The following is a 15,255-nucleotide window of genomic DNA, read 5'->3' on the forward strand; positions in this document are numbered from 1 at the left end:
AAAAGTGGCCCAGACGTAAGACAGTAAAATCCTCTGGTTAATTTAGCTATCTTTGATGCACATTTCTTTAGACTAGTTTCACATCTATGCGGTTACAGTTGATGTTGTTTTCCGGTGTGTTTCGAGTTTTAGAATGCACAATTTCAAAGTGTTTTTACATGCAGTTTTCATGCATTTTGTGTGTGTTTTTTTTTTTGTCTTTAATGAGCTGTGAGTAGCCGGTTGTTAAGGAGTGGGTGACCGTCACATCTTTACCAACCAATGATATATGAATATAAATCTCCAATTAAAGTATAAGATACAGATAAGTAAGAAAAATCTGTTTTCCTGTAATTTGTTACCTGATGATCACCAGCAACATCAAAGAGGAAGGATTTATCTATAAAGAGGAAACAGAAGTGCTGAACACTTTCACATGGGAAATTGCAGAGCAGTGGTTAGATGTGACACATAACACATTCTGGTATAAAATTCTGCTGTTTGTTTAAGTTTTGATACAAGATTGCTCAACTTGGCTGCAAAAAGCAGAAGCATTTACAAAGGCAATCAAAATTAGTAATAGCCTTGATTATTTTCTTCATTTTTTCTTTTCAAAGATTTTTATTGAATGTTTTTCAGAGTACAAATATGTAAAAAAAAGGCAACAATAGAAAACGTTACGTAACAGTATAACAATCTCAGTGGCCGGCTAGTACAGCCTTAAGTAGAAAAGCATAAGAAATACATCAGAAAACTTGTTAAGGCCTGTACACACGTAGCGATTGTCGGCCGTAAATATTCGGCCGCCAAACGATCGGCCGATTGTCGGCTTGTTAGTATGATGCTTCCAACAACTGACAGCGCATTTTCGGCCGAACAGAATCTGGCGTGCAGGCATTAAAATTTTTGTTGGCCGTCACCAGAACGGCCGATTGTTCGCCAGTCAGTACAGAATTCGGCCGAAAAACAGCAGATTAGCAAGACTGGGCATGCTCAGAAAAGAAAAAACACACGGAAAGTTAACCATCACATGACATCACTTCTGCAGTCGGCTGTTGTTGGCCGACAAAATTCGTGTGCAGTCTTTAGCACTTTTCAGTCAACAGGACAGCCCCGGACAAAAGACGGCCGATCGTTCGGCCGACATTCGGTACGTGTGTACGAGGCTTTACTTCCAACAAGAGAAACTGTGCGGTGTAAGGGCCCGAGGGCTCCCACACAAGTAGGTATATAGAGACATCTATCCGCAGTGCGCCAGAACTCTAATAACTAACAATGACATCCAACTAACTTATCTCAATAATAAAGTAATCAACTTTTATGATATCGTCATACAATAATTAACACTTACAACCTTCTAACAAAAGCTACTTTTACATTTGCAACATGTCTATCAACCTGGCACATTTTCCAGTATTTTATCTCCACTGGACACTGATCAGTGAATAACATGGGGACAAGGTGGTTATTCCCAAAAGCACCCACCTCCCTCATGTTGAGGGCCTGTGGCCTAGTATGGTTTAGGAGTGGGCTGCATGCTCGGATAAGGGTCTGGTATGGATTGTGGGGGGAACCCCACATCGTTTTTTTGTTTTTTTTTTAACTTTATTTTATTATCCAGCTGTCAGCAGGGAAACCCATTGACAACTGATGACTCATTGGTTGTTAAGGGCTTAACAACCAGCTTATACCATGTCCTGATGCTCCAGTGCTCAGTGCATTGCAGGGTATTTGTCAGGGAGAACACCCCACAAACACCTGCCAATTCAGGTGCTTGGCGAATGGCCGAACAGGCAAATGTTCGGCCCAAACTCATGCTTGAGCCGAACCATTCGTCCATCCCTACTTTTGGCATGCATTCATTTTGTCTTAGCAACATTATTAGAGTGTGTAATGGTGCAAAAGTGTAATTTATGTCGCTGTAGCATAAATACAGGTTGCTAGGTTTTGGGTTGGACGAAGTTTAATTTTGGCCCCCATGTAATCAGCAGGGCTGTGCGTGATTGCTTTGGGATGCTCCAGGCTTTTCAGGCTGCAAGTCTGGCTGCTTACCCCTGTTTTCCAGAGATTTTTTCCAAAACATAGTGGGTAGGATAGTCAAATGAGCAGCCTGAATATTTAAAACTATATTTTATATTTAAAACTCCAGCTAATTTGTGGGAAGGTGTTGCCCAGATGGTGGCTGTGGAGTGCATAAATAGTTTGGAGCCTCAGTGAGCAGGCTTCTTTCTCTCACAATTAGTTATGAGCTGAACACCCCCCCCATTCGGTTCGCACAGAACATCTCGAACAGGGGAAATGTTCTTGCCAACATGCGAACTCCATTAAAGTCTATGGGACACAAACATGAAAACTCAAAAGTCTTAATTTTAAAGGCTTAAATGCAAATTATTGGCCCAAAAAAGTGTATGGGGACCTGGCTACTGCCCTGGGGGACATGGATCAATGCAATTTTTTTTTTTAAATTATCGTTTTTACAGGAGCAGTGATTTTAATAATGCTTAAAGTGAAACAATAAAAATAAAAAATTACTTTAAATATTGTGCCTGAGGGGCCCCCGTAATGTGCCTGTAAAGTGGCGCATTTGTACGATGTATAGAGCCTGCTGCAGCAACACTGACATTTCTAAAAATGTAATTTAAACTTGCTTGCGGCTGTAATGTATTGTCGGCTCCCGGCAATACAGATAAAAAAAAATAAAAAAACCGCATGGGGTCCCCCCCCCTCAGTCCATATCAGGCCCCTCGGGTCTGGTATGGATTTTAAGGGGAATCCCTTGCCAAAATTAAAAAAAAAAAATGGCCAGAGAGGCCTGGATGGAAGGGGGGGGGGGGACCCCACAAGGTTTTTTTCAGTAATACTGACATAAACTGATATAAACTGAAGTGCCTATATATATATATATATATATATATATATATATATATATATATATATACAGTGGGTACGGAAAGTATTCAGACCCCCTTAAATTTTTCACTCTTTGTTATATTGCAGCCATTTGCTAAAACCATTTAGGTTCATTCTTCTTCCTCATGAATGTACACATAGCACCCCATACTGACAGAAAAACACAGAATTGTTGACATTGTTGCAGATTTATTAAAAAAGAAAAACTGAAATATCACATGGTCCTAAGTATTCAGACCCTTTGCTCAGTATTTAGTAGAAGCCCCCTTTTGATCTAATACAGCCAGGAGTCTTTTTGGGAAAGATGCAACAAGTCTTTCACACCTGGATTTGGGGATCCTCTGCCATTCCTCCTTGCAGATCCTCTCCAGTTCTGTCAGGTTGGATGGTAAACGTTGGTGGACAGCCATTTTTAGGTCTCTCCAGAGATGCTCAATTGGGTTTAAGTCAGGGCTCTGGCTGGGCCATTCAAGAACAGTCACGGAGTTGTTGTGAAGCCACTCCTTCGTTATTTTAGCTGTGTGCTTAGGGTCATTGTCTTGTTGGAAGGTAAACCTTCGGCCCAGTCTGAGGTCCAGAGCACTCTGGAGAAGGTTTTTGTCCAGGATATCCCTGTACTTGGCCGCATTCATCTTTCCCTCGATTCCAACCAGTCGTCCTGTCCCTGCAGCTGAAAAACACCCCCACAGCATGATGCTGCCACCACCATGCTTCACTGTTGGGACTGTATTGGACGGGTGATGAGCAGTGCCTGGTTTTCTCCACACATACCGCTTAGATTTAAGGCCAAAAAGTTCTATTTTGGTCTCATCAGACCAGAGAATCTTATTTCTCACCATCTTGGAGTCCTTCAGGTGTTTTTTAGCAAACTCCATGCGGGCTTTCATGTGTCTTACACTGAGGAGAGGCTTCCGTCAGGCCACTCTGCAATAAAGCCCCGACTGGTGGAGGGCTGCAGTGATGGTTGACTTTCTACAACTTTCTCCCATCTCCTGACTGCATCTCTGGAGCTCAGCCACAGTGATCTTTGGGTTCTTCTTTACCTCTCTCACCAAGGCTCTTCTCCCCCGATAGCTGAGTTTGGCGGCCAGCTCTAGGAAGGGTTCTGGTCTTCCCAAATGTCTTCCATTTGAGGATTATGGAGGCCACTGTGCTCTTAGGAACCTTAAGTGCAGCAGAAATCTTTTTGTAACCTTGGCCAGATCTGTGCCTTGCCACAATTCTGTCTCTGAGCTCTTCAGGCAGTTCCTTTGACCTCATGATTCTCATTTGCTCTGACATGCATTGTGATCTGGAAGGTCTTATATAGACAGGTGTGTGGCTTTCCTAATCAAGTCCAATCAGTATAATCAAACACAGCTGGACTCAAATGAAGGTGTAGAACCATCTCAAGGATGATCAGAAGAAATGGAAAGCACCTGAGTTAAATATATGAGTGTCACAGCAAAGGGTCTGAATACTTAGGACCATGTGATATTTCAGTTTTTCTTTTTTCATAAATCTGCAACAATGTCAACAATTCTGTGTTTTTCTGTCAGTATGGGGTGCTATGTGTACATTCATGAGGAAGAAGAATGAACCTAAATAATTTTAGCAAATGGCTGCAATATAACAAAGAGTGAAAAATTTAAGGGGGTCTGAATACTTTCCGTACCCACTATATATATATATATATATATATATATATATATATATATATATATAAATAACTTTGTGGTATACACTGCACTGATTTCAACAAACTGAAAAGCAAAAATCTCTCTCCCTGCTAGCAAAGTATTATTAATTATAAAATTCCATTTATAAATCACCTGCTGGCCAAGAGATTTGAAACCACAACCATCGCAAATGCAGGCCTGGTATTCTACCAGCTACGCTACCATCAAGTACACTTAGGTTGAACACACTTTCCCTGCCCAACTAACTAACTCTTATCTCACCCTACACACAGTGGATGAGATAAAAGTTAGAGAGAGTGTGTTCAGCTTAAGTTAGAGAGAGTGTGTTCAGCTTAAGCAGGCTTAATGGTGGCATATGTGGTAGAGTACCAGGCTTGCAACGAAAGAGCTGTGAGTTTGTTTCCCTGAGCCAGCCAGTGATTTATTTATTGGAATTCAGAGGTCAGAGTCCATGATAATGGGGAAACTCGAAGTTCCTGTGAAGAAGCCCATTTGTTCGTCATTTGAGGAACGAGCGAACAGCCAATTTTCAAGTTGAATGTACGTTTGCCTCGAACTCAAAGCTCATCCCTACTCACGATCATTGACAGACACAGCTCTTCTGAATATATTTACATTTTTTACAGAAAGGCCAACTCTTACTTTCATCAAGACTACCTCTAGCCATTTTCTTCACTCTCCGGCAGTGTGTTCTGTAAGCATTCCACGGTGAAAAGTTTTCTTCCCTTCACTGGTCTGTAAATCAGCGGCGGCTTCAGTGGCAGAATGAGTTTGCCACTAAACCCATAACCATTCCTTAATGGGCTTACTGGAAAGCCAGTAATGGTAAAACTGAACTGGGGTATGAAATACAAAAGATATCTGGTCTCTGTGGATGGCTACATGAACATGCAGCTCGCCAATACAGAAACGTGTATTGATTGTCTGGACATCTTGGAGAAGTTCTAATAAGGTGTAATAATGACTTGTATATACAACGAGTAGAAGAGGAGAAAGAAGATGATGAGAAAAGGAATTTCCAAATTAATTTTGTAAATTTATTTTGAAATTTCTCTTTGAAGTTAATATTGGACATTGTTTTTGTATGCTTTGTTAAGAAAAATAAACAGATTTTTATTCAAGATTACCTTTTTAGGGCTAAGGTGTGAAGGCACCATCAACGCCCAAAGCCCCATTTTTCTGCACCTGTTACATCTATACAAAGTCTGCGAAACAGACACCAGAATTTATCAAATAAATTGGTAATCTTTTTTTTTTTTTTTCCAAAATTGGTAATCTTATCCTGAGTGGCACTTTTACAAAAACTGAAATCGAAAAAAGTAATAAATACATTTAAAAAAAACGTGCAAAAGAAATTCTGAGTTAGAGAGTTGGACACTGGGCAACCGTATAGACCCTTTTTAGATTGGTGGGGGGATGGAGAACTTCTGCTAACACAGGACTGGTGAGAGGCCGCTGGCCACTCATACATTATGGTTAACCGGCATTTGCCAGCTATGTAAACTTTATGATTGCATTCATAAAAATTCATGATGAGCATTTTTAAGACTAGTTAGGTTTTAGCCTGAAATTCTATTTTGACATAGCAGCTCCCTAAGTAGTTCTTACACAGTCTGTCAATGAACACCACTATTAAGTTGTGCTCAGACTAGGAATTAGGAATGGGCTTGATGTTCGAGTAGATGACACACAAACAAATGGGGCGCTCCACGGGAAGTTCGCACGCCAATGAGCGCCCCAATAATGCACTGCGCTGGTACAGTGAATAAATTACTGATGATTGGCCAAAGCATGCACCTGACCTGCATGTTTTGGCCAATAACAGCACAATGTCCTGTCAGAGCCATGTTTGGCCAAAGGCAGGGTGCATGGCTCAGGGGCTAGATCCACGCCCAACACTATATAAGGCTGCTTACACAGCAACGGTGTCTAGTGTGTTATAATAAAGATTAGGCAGGTAGTTAGTGGATAGTGAGTTGAGTTAGTTTAGTGCAGTCAGTGTAGTGTTCAGGTTATACCCCACTTTTATACTGTATGGATATGTTGTAGTCATGGGTCCCCTCTCAGTGCTCCCCAAGTTTTGTGTCCCTGTCACTTATAGTTTGTGAGCAGTGCCATGCCAAGCTGACCAAGATTTCCAATTGACGCCAATTTTAAAAGACAGGGAGTAGTGCCATGTCAAGCTGACCAAGATTTCCCATATACGTGTTAAAGCGGTAGTATACTTAATTTTTTTACTTTTACCTACAGGTAAGCCTATAATAAGGCTTACCTGTAGGTACAATTAATATCTCCTAAACCTGCACGGTTTAGGAGATATTTGCCCTGCATGCAGCCGCTGACGCTAGCGGCACAGGCGCTCTGAAGGTCCACCGGCCCTTAGAGTTCCTTGCCGGCTACGTGCCGGAAAGTGACTCCCACGCGTATGCGCGGAAGTGACGTTATGGCAGCTCTGGCCACTCACAGCGCCGGAGCCTCCGAACCCAGAAGAGATGCCGAGGGAGCATGACAGCTCCCACAGCGGTGTCTGGGCATCCGCGTCGGGGCTTCCTTTTAAGGTAAGTATTTCATTATGAGCTAGTATGCGATGCATACTAGCTCATTATGCCTTTGTCTTGCAGCATTTTTTTTTTCCGGCAGTATACAACCGCTTTAAAGATGGGGAGAAGTGCCATGCCAAGCTGTCCAATATTTCCCATAGATGCCAATGAGCACTGAAAGCTGAAAATTGGTCTAGGCAGGAAAGGGTGAAAGTGCCCTGTATTTAAGTGGTTAAGGGGAACCCTATGACAGAATTTAATAAAAAAACGGCATGGGGTCCCCCCCCAAAAAAAAAAAAAAATCCATACCAGGCCCTTTAGGTCTGGTATAGATTTTAAGGGGAACTCCAAGCCAAAATTAAAAAAAAAAAAAAAAAAGGACTGTGGAAAATTTTGCATTTCATTTGGAAATTAAGGTCCCAGAGTCTGGAGGAAGAGTGGAGAGGCACAGAATCCAAGTTACATGAGGTCCAGTGTGAAGTGTCCAAAGGCAATCATGATTTGGGGAGCCATGTCATCTGCTGGCATCGATCCACTGTGTTTTATCAAGTCCAAAGTCAGAGCAGCCCTTCACCAGGAAATTCTAGAGCACTTCATGCTTCCCTCTGCTGACCAGCTTTATGGAGATGCTGATTTCATTTTCCAGCAGGAGTTGGCATCTGCCCACACTGTCAAAAGTACCAATACCTGGTCACATGATCATGGTATAACTGTGCTTGATTGGCCAGCAACCTTGCCTGACCTAAACCCCATCGAGAATCTGTGGGGTATTGTCAAGAGGAAGATGGAAGACACCAGACCCAACAATGCAGACGAGCATTGGAAACCTGGGCTTCCATAACACCTCAGCAGTGCCACAGGCTGATCGCCCGATGCCACACCGCATTGATGCATTAATTCATGCAAAAGGAGCCCCGACCAAGTATTGAGTGCATACTATACTGTACATGGACATACTTTTTAGTAAGTCAACATTTCTGCATTAAACATCATTTTTTTCATGCTCTTATGTAACATTAAAATTTTCTGAGATACTGAATTTTCGGGTTTCACTAGCTGTGCGCAATATTAAAAAAATAAAAGAAAGAAATGCCTGAAATATATCACTCTGTGTGTAACACATCTATATAAAATATAGGAGTTTCACTTTTTGAATTGAATTACTGAAATAAATGAACTTTTTGATTATATTCTAATTTTATGAGATGTGCCTGTATATTCACTTAATTGTTTACTAGTTTGGCATTTAGCAGACCAAAGCTGTCAATTCTTGACTCCTTTGTTATGTCATGTGACATGTTCCTATTGATGCAACAGAATCCTTTATCAATGACATCAGTGTGCTTTATTATAAATAGTGTAACACAATCAGCGCAATCATTAATTAGAGTATGAATCGATATGCGAATACAACTTTTCCAAAATATTTTCGTGCCTAATCAACAAGGCAACCAAACTGCCGCTCACACTCACAAGTGTTTCCACTATTCCACCCCGAAAAATATAAGTTATATATTATTACAGTGCAGCGTAACTCCTTCCATCACCATACTCCTAATCATCAATATACAAGTGAAACAAAAAAATATAAAATGAAATGATAATATAAATATTAATAAGTGTCTCTTATAGTCTCTCATTTGACTATATAATCTTCAAAAATCTTTAAAAATCACACCGCTGTGTTTCTAAATTTGTGATAAAATGAAATCTTCACAAGTGTGTCCTTTGAACCACCAACTCTGTATGGTGTGCCAGCCCACCTCCAGAATCAGACCCAACTATAGAGTCTCATTTTCCTTTTTCACTCCTCCTGTAGGTGTATTAATACCACTCTTCTTCCTCCTGGATCCAATTCAGGTGTTCAGATTGTGCCCTTAAACTTGTTCCTAATCCATTAGTACATAACATGAGATAAAAAGGGGGAGAACCATAGTGCTCTCTGCTTCACAAATGTTTTTTTTTAAAAACAGAGATTAAACTCACTTACACAGATAACATAAAAGACAGACGTAGCAACTCAGCTCACTGCTGATACTCGGATTCCTTTTGTATGACATCACTGGCTTGGCTCCTCCCATCTATACGCGTTACGCCCTCCTATTGGTCTTCCTCATTTTATTATTTTTTTTGCACTTGTATATAGATGATTAAGTGTATGGTGATTGAAGGAATTGCGCCGCACTGCATTAATATATAACTTAACCTGTTCCCGCCCGCCACAGTTATACGCTGGCAGGCAGCCGCTTACAGGCAAATCACCGTAGCTGTACGTCGGGCTCGTTCAGGAGGCTAGGGGGCGAGCGCGCACCGCCGGCGGCTCGCTCCTGCCCCCGCTTGTTGCCGGGAAGCCGGTGCAGTGGGCAGGTGGCTCCGATAGCCGCCTGACACCCGCGATCGTTCCCCGCTGAGAGCGAAGAACGGTCGGCTGTTGTAAACACAGCTGACCGTTCTTCTCCTTGAAATGATCATAGAGCCCCTGTGATCCTTCTATATAGGAACACATGTCTCTATGGTCATTTCACAAGCCCCGCCCCCCCACAGTTAGAATCACTGCCCTAGGCTCACATTTAACCCCTTGATCACCCACAGTGTTAACCCCTTCCCAGCCAGTGTCATTATTACAGTAACAGTGCATATTTTTAGCACTGATTACTATAGTAATGTCACTGGTCCCCCCAAACGTGTCAAAAATGTCCAATCTGTCTGCCTCAATGCCACAGTCCTGCAAAAAATCGCAGATCGCCGCCATTACTAGTAAAAAAGAAAACAAAAACAATAAAAATGACATAAATCTTTCTCGTACTTAGAAAACGCAATAACGTTTGTGCAAAACAATCAAAATACGCTTATTGTGATTTTTTTTTACCAAAAATATGTAGCAGAAAACAAATTGGCCTAAAATGTTTAATACATTTTGATTTTTAATTTTTTTTTTTTTGAGACTGTTATATAGCAGAATGTGAAAAATATTGTTTTTTTTTTCAAAATTGTCGCTCTTTTTGTTTATAGGGCAAAAAATAAAAATCGCACAGGTGATCAAATACCACCAAAAGAAATCTCTATTTGTGGGAAAAAAGGACATCAATTTTATTTGGGTACAGCGTCACACGACCGCGCAATTGTCCGTTAAAATAACACAGTGACCAATCGCAAAATAGGGCCTGGTCAGGAAGGGGGCAAATCCTTCCGGGGCTGAAGTGGTTAAAGCAGTATGCTTTATGACTCATGTGTTGTTCCTCTAAATTCATATGTTATGATTTATTTTTGTTGAATAGAAAAAGATCCCTGGCAAAATTTTTTATTCTCGGCTGGGATTGTAGGATCTTTGTCTTCTCTTCATCACTGGTGTCCTCAAGATCATCAACAAGCACAATCACCTTCTTCTTCCCTGCACACAAGAGAGATAATTTCACTGACAATACATGTATCCATACAATAATATTTACAGCTATGGGGACAGTAGAAATAGTAGAGGTAGAAGAGCAGTAGAAGTAGCTGTGATAATATTATCAGTAGTAGTGATAGTGGTGGTTACATAGTTACATAGTTACATAGTTACATAGTAGTTGAGGTTGAATAAAGACAATAGTCCATCCAGTTCAACCTGTGTAGGTGTGTGTGGCCGTAATCATCTCTCATACCCCTGAATGTTCTGATCCTTGAGATGTACGTACAAGTGTCTTTTAAAAGTAGCCATACTCCCCGCAGTTACTACCACTTGTGGTAGAGAATTCCACAGTCTTGTAGTCCTTACTGTAAAGAACTCCCTGCATAGCCTGAGGTTAGGACGCTTCTCCTCTAATCGCATTGTATGTCCTCATGCATTCCTTGCGACTGAATAGTTTTTTTTCTATGTTGATGTCCCCATTGAGGTATTTATAAATCGCTATCATGTCCCCTCTCAGGCGTCTCCTCTCCAGGGAGAATAAATCAAGCGATTGTAGACGCTCTTCATAATTAAGGTCTTCCAATCCCCTAATCAGTTTAGTTGCCCTTCTCTGGACTTTCTCCAGCTCCAACACATCCCTCCTGAAGACTGGCGACCAGAACTGGACAGAATACTCCAGATGCAGTCGGACACAGTGATTGCAGTGGTAGTAATAATAGTAGCAACTGGGTTATAGTTTTGACCTTTTTATGGAGAACCTTCTTTCGAAAAAAGGGATTCTGCTTAATTTAAAGCTGAACCCTAGCTTTTGTTAAACTTTACATAGTTTGTTTGGGCCAGCTTGGTCCAAATGAACAATGTCCCTCCCTAACATGTGAGACTGCTGGATGCGCAGTATAAACTGTAAATATCTGAGGCTACATACAGCATACTGCACTGTGTTCCAGGTTTGAGTCGAGACTTCCTGTCCCATACCTGGAACACAGTAGAGTATATCCGATTAGCAATCATCTAGCAATGAATACAAAGCTTCCTCTAATTGGCAGAATCAGAGAGGCGAGCTGATGATGCCACAACCTCTGACTCAGCCAATCAGAGGAAGCGTTGTATTCTTTGCTAGAATACAGTTATTTCTCTGAATGGCTGAGAGCCGAACAAATAGACTCTATTGTGTTTAGGGTATGAGACATGAAGTCTCGGCTTGAACCCAGAACACAGTGCGGTATGCTGTATTTAGCTTCAGCTACATACAGTTTAGTGAAAAGGAAAGTGACCCTGATGACGTTGACTACGCGCTGATGAAATGTGTCGGGACGTAGGATCGTAATCACGCAACCACGCTACTTCCGGCTCCGGGTGGAACGCAGTCGGAACGCGGAAGCGGCATTCTTAACCTGGGAACCGCATCTTGTATTTCTCAATGATCAGGGTCCTGAACCTGGCCCGCCGGCCGGCATGTATCATTCATGTTGTTTTTTTTTTCCTGAATCACCTAATTAGAGCCAGAGGCTCTAATAGGCTTCAGAAAAGGATGGACCCGGGGCGCAGAGCGCTGCGCCCTAGCCCACTCATTTGTGTGACAATAGCGAATTTTCACGGATCCTCCTCCTGGCCAATCAGGAAGCGGGTCCGAGACCCGCCTTCTGATTGGCCGAAAGGCGAACCCATGCCATTGGCCGAGAAGGAAGCGGGAGGACTCGTGGAGACGCGGGGGACTAAGAAGAAGCCGCCGCCACTGCAGGTAAGGGCACTGACTGGTCTCTCTGCATTGAAGGGGCACGGCATGCTGGTCTCTCTGCATTGAATGGGGGCATGCTTGTCTCTCTGCATTGAAGGGGGCACGGCACGCTGGTCTCTCTGCATTGAATGGGGGCACGGCCCGCTGGTCTCTCTGCATTGAATGGCGGCACGGCGCGCTGGTCTCTCTGCATTGAAAGGGGGCACGCTGGTCTCTCTGCATTGAAAGGGGGCATGGCACGCTGATCTCTCTACATTGAAAGGGGGCACGCTGGTCTCTCTGCATTGAAGGGGGCACAATGGTCTCTCTGCATTGAAAGGGGGCACGCTGGTCTCTCAGCATTGAATTTGTTCATATTTATTTTCAAACTATAGTCCGGCCCCTAACAGTGTTCGAGGGACCGTGAACTGGCCCCCTGTTTAAAAAGTTTGAGGACGCCTGGTCTAAATAAACGCCTTTTATACTTACTTCACCATGAGAGCCTTCCTTTGTCTTTACTATCCCTGCTAACTGCTCTATACGAGAGGACAGTCTTTGGTTATAAGGATTCAAAAGGCGGATGTTGGAGGTGAAGGAGGTGTTTATTGGAAGACATACATATATTTGGTTTTGCCTGCTACTACTCTTATCCTGTGTCAGCAGTTTTTCGAGTCACGGCTGTAACCGACCCCCTGTAATTAATGGGTCTGGTTGTTCCTGTAAGCAGTTTGTGCACACTGGGTGGTCTTGATCTGGTGGAGATGTGGAGACATAATAGAACTCTTTTCCTAAAGAACGTCTTGGAATCAAGAGACTTAATTCACACCGTTTATTTATTCGTCATCCCACATTGTTACTATTGTACTTTAGTGAGGTTCAAATTGCTGTTTATTAATTATTTATGTGCACAATATTAAGTGTGTTTAATTGGTTGAGCGCGGCCTTTATATATCACTATATACGTTTATTACATACAGTTTATACTGCACATCCAGCAGCCTCACATGTTAGTGAGACTTAAGGGCCATACACACTATAAGATTTTCTGAAGACTTTTTCCTTCAGATTTACCTTTTCTATCTAGTGCCAGGGCCTGCCAGATTGCATACAAATTGAAAGTGTTTAGGTTTGACCTCATATTATATGGTTTTGGTAAGTCTAAAGGAAAAAGTCTTCAGAAAATCTTATAGTGTGTATGGCCCAATAGACATAGAAGTTTATTTGTGAAAGCTAGAGAGTGCAAAATCAGGCTCACTTCTGCATAGAAACCAATCAGCTGCCAGGTTTTATTGACAAAGCTTAATTGCACAAGCTTAGGTTAGAAGCTAACTGGTTTCTATGCAGAAGTGATACTAATTTTGTACTTGCACTGGTTTAGATAGATCTTGCGAAAGTGTCTCTCTTAAACTCATTGTAAAAGTGGTGCTGAATGCACCAAATGCATATACTTGTCTAGAACATGTACTTGAATTTGTCTTACGCTGCGCCACTTTTACAATGCACTCGAGATACTTTGCTAAAGTCTGTCTGAGCCAGTTTTTCGCTGTGTACACCAAATGAGAGTTGGTCTTTTTTAGCTCCACTTTTACATTTGGCGTATTTAATACGACATAACGCAAAAGTGGCACATTACTAGAACCACCTGAATTTGGTGTACAAGTCGCTGTCTTAACCAAAAGTGTCACAAATGCTTCGTGAATTTGGAGCCATACAGTAACAAGAGGGATTTACACCAGAAAAGTGGCACAGCAGCTTTATTGAATTCCCACCTATGTGTTTTAATTTAATTTACATTAAATTGTTGCCGCCCGCGCTATAGCCAAAAGATGGCTACAGCGCAGACCTAAATTGCCAGGAGGGCGTACACTGATGTTCTCCTATGCATGAGCAGCCTACTTGTTCCCTGCGGAGGGCGCCTGGATCGTTCTGTGATCAGAGAGTCCATGAGACTCGCCTGACCACAGATTGGAGTAAGGGGGCGGCCCTGTCCCCTTACCACATGATCAGCTGTCAGCCAATGACAGCTGATCATGTAAAGTAAACAGCAGCCGGCGATCAGCTGTTTTTTTCTCCTCACATTGTCAGTGTGAGGAGAAAAAAAAAAATCATCGCTGGTTGCTGTCAGAGGGACATCGGTCCAGAAGAGGAAAGGATTTTGTGCCCCAGTTCCACCTACCAGTGCCCATCAGTGTCACCCACCAGTGCCACCTACCAGTGCCCACCAGTTTCATCTGCCAGTGCCCCCTAGTGCCACCTATCAGTGCTCACCAGTGCCACCTATCAGTGCCAATCAGTGCCCCATCATAAGTGTCACCTACCAGTGCCTATCATTGCCCATCAGTGCCTCCCATCAGTGCCACCTATTAGTGCCCATGAATGTCCATGAGTGCAGCTTATTAGTACCCTTCAGTGCCACCTATCAGTGCCCTTCAGTGCCGCCCATCAGTGTCCATCGGTGCCACCCATCAGTGCCACCTATCACTGCCACCTATCAGTGCCGCCTATCAGTGCTGCCTTATCAGTGCCACATTATCAGTGTCCATCATTGCCACCTTATCAGTGCCCACCAGTGCAGCCTATCAGTGCCCAACAGTGCAGCCTATCAGTGCCCAACAGTGCAGCCTATCAGTGCCCAACAGTGCAGCCTATCAGTGCCTATCAGGGCCCATCAGTGCCGCCTCATCAGCGCACATCAACGAAGGAGAAAAATGACCTGTTTGCAAAATTTTATAACAAACTATAAAAACAGTTTTTTTTTTTTTTTTCAAAATTTTCGTTCTTTTTTGTTTGTTCAGCAAAAAAATAAAAACCCCAGTGGTAAATACCACCAAAATAAATCTCTATTGAAAAAAATGATAAAAATGTCATTTGGGTACAGTGTTACATGACTGCGCAATTGTCATTCAAAGTGCAACAGCGCTGAAAGCTGAGAATTGGCCTGAGCAGGAAGGGGGTTTAAGTTCCCTGTATGCAAGTGGTTAAAGTGGAAATGAATTAAAACTGATTTAATGGAGTGGTCAATGGTTAAAGGTTAGGTTT

The 15,255-nt window shown here is 42.5% G+C and overlaps 1 pseudogene across 1 annotated transcript; it reads left to right on the plus strand.

Annotated features, from left to right (window-relative positions):
- The first annotated feature begins 5,333 nt into the window (after positions 1-5,333).
- On the plus strand, positions 5,334-5,614 carry LOC309558462 (small nuclear ribonucleoprotein F-like; annotated as a pseudogene). Its single transcript has one exon. The product of its transcript is annotated as a small nuclear ribonucleoprotein F-like (transcript).
- Positions 5,615-15,255: the final 9,641 nt, after the last annotated feature.

Source organism: Pelophylax lessonae (assembly GCF_965119305.1).
Source record: "Pelophylax lessonae genome assembly, chromosome: 6".
NCBI classification, from domain to species: domain Eukaryota; kingdom Metazoa; phylum Chordata; class Amphibia; order Anura; family Ranidae; genus Pelophylax; species Pelophylax lessonae.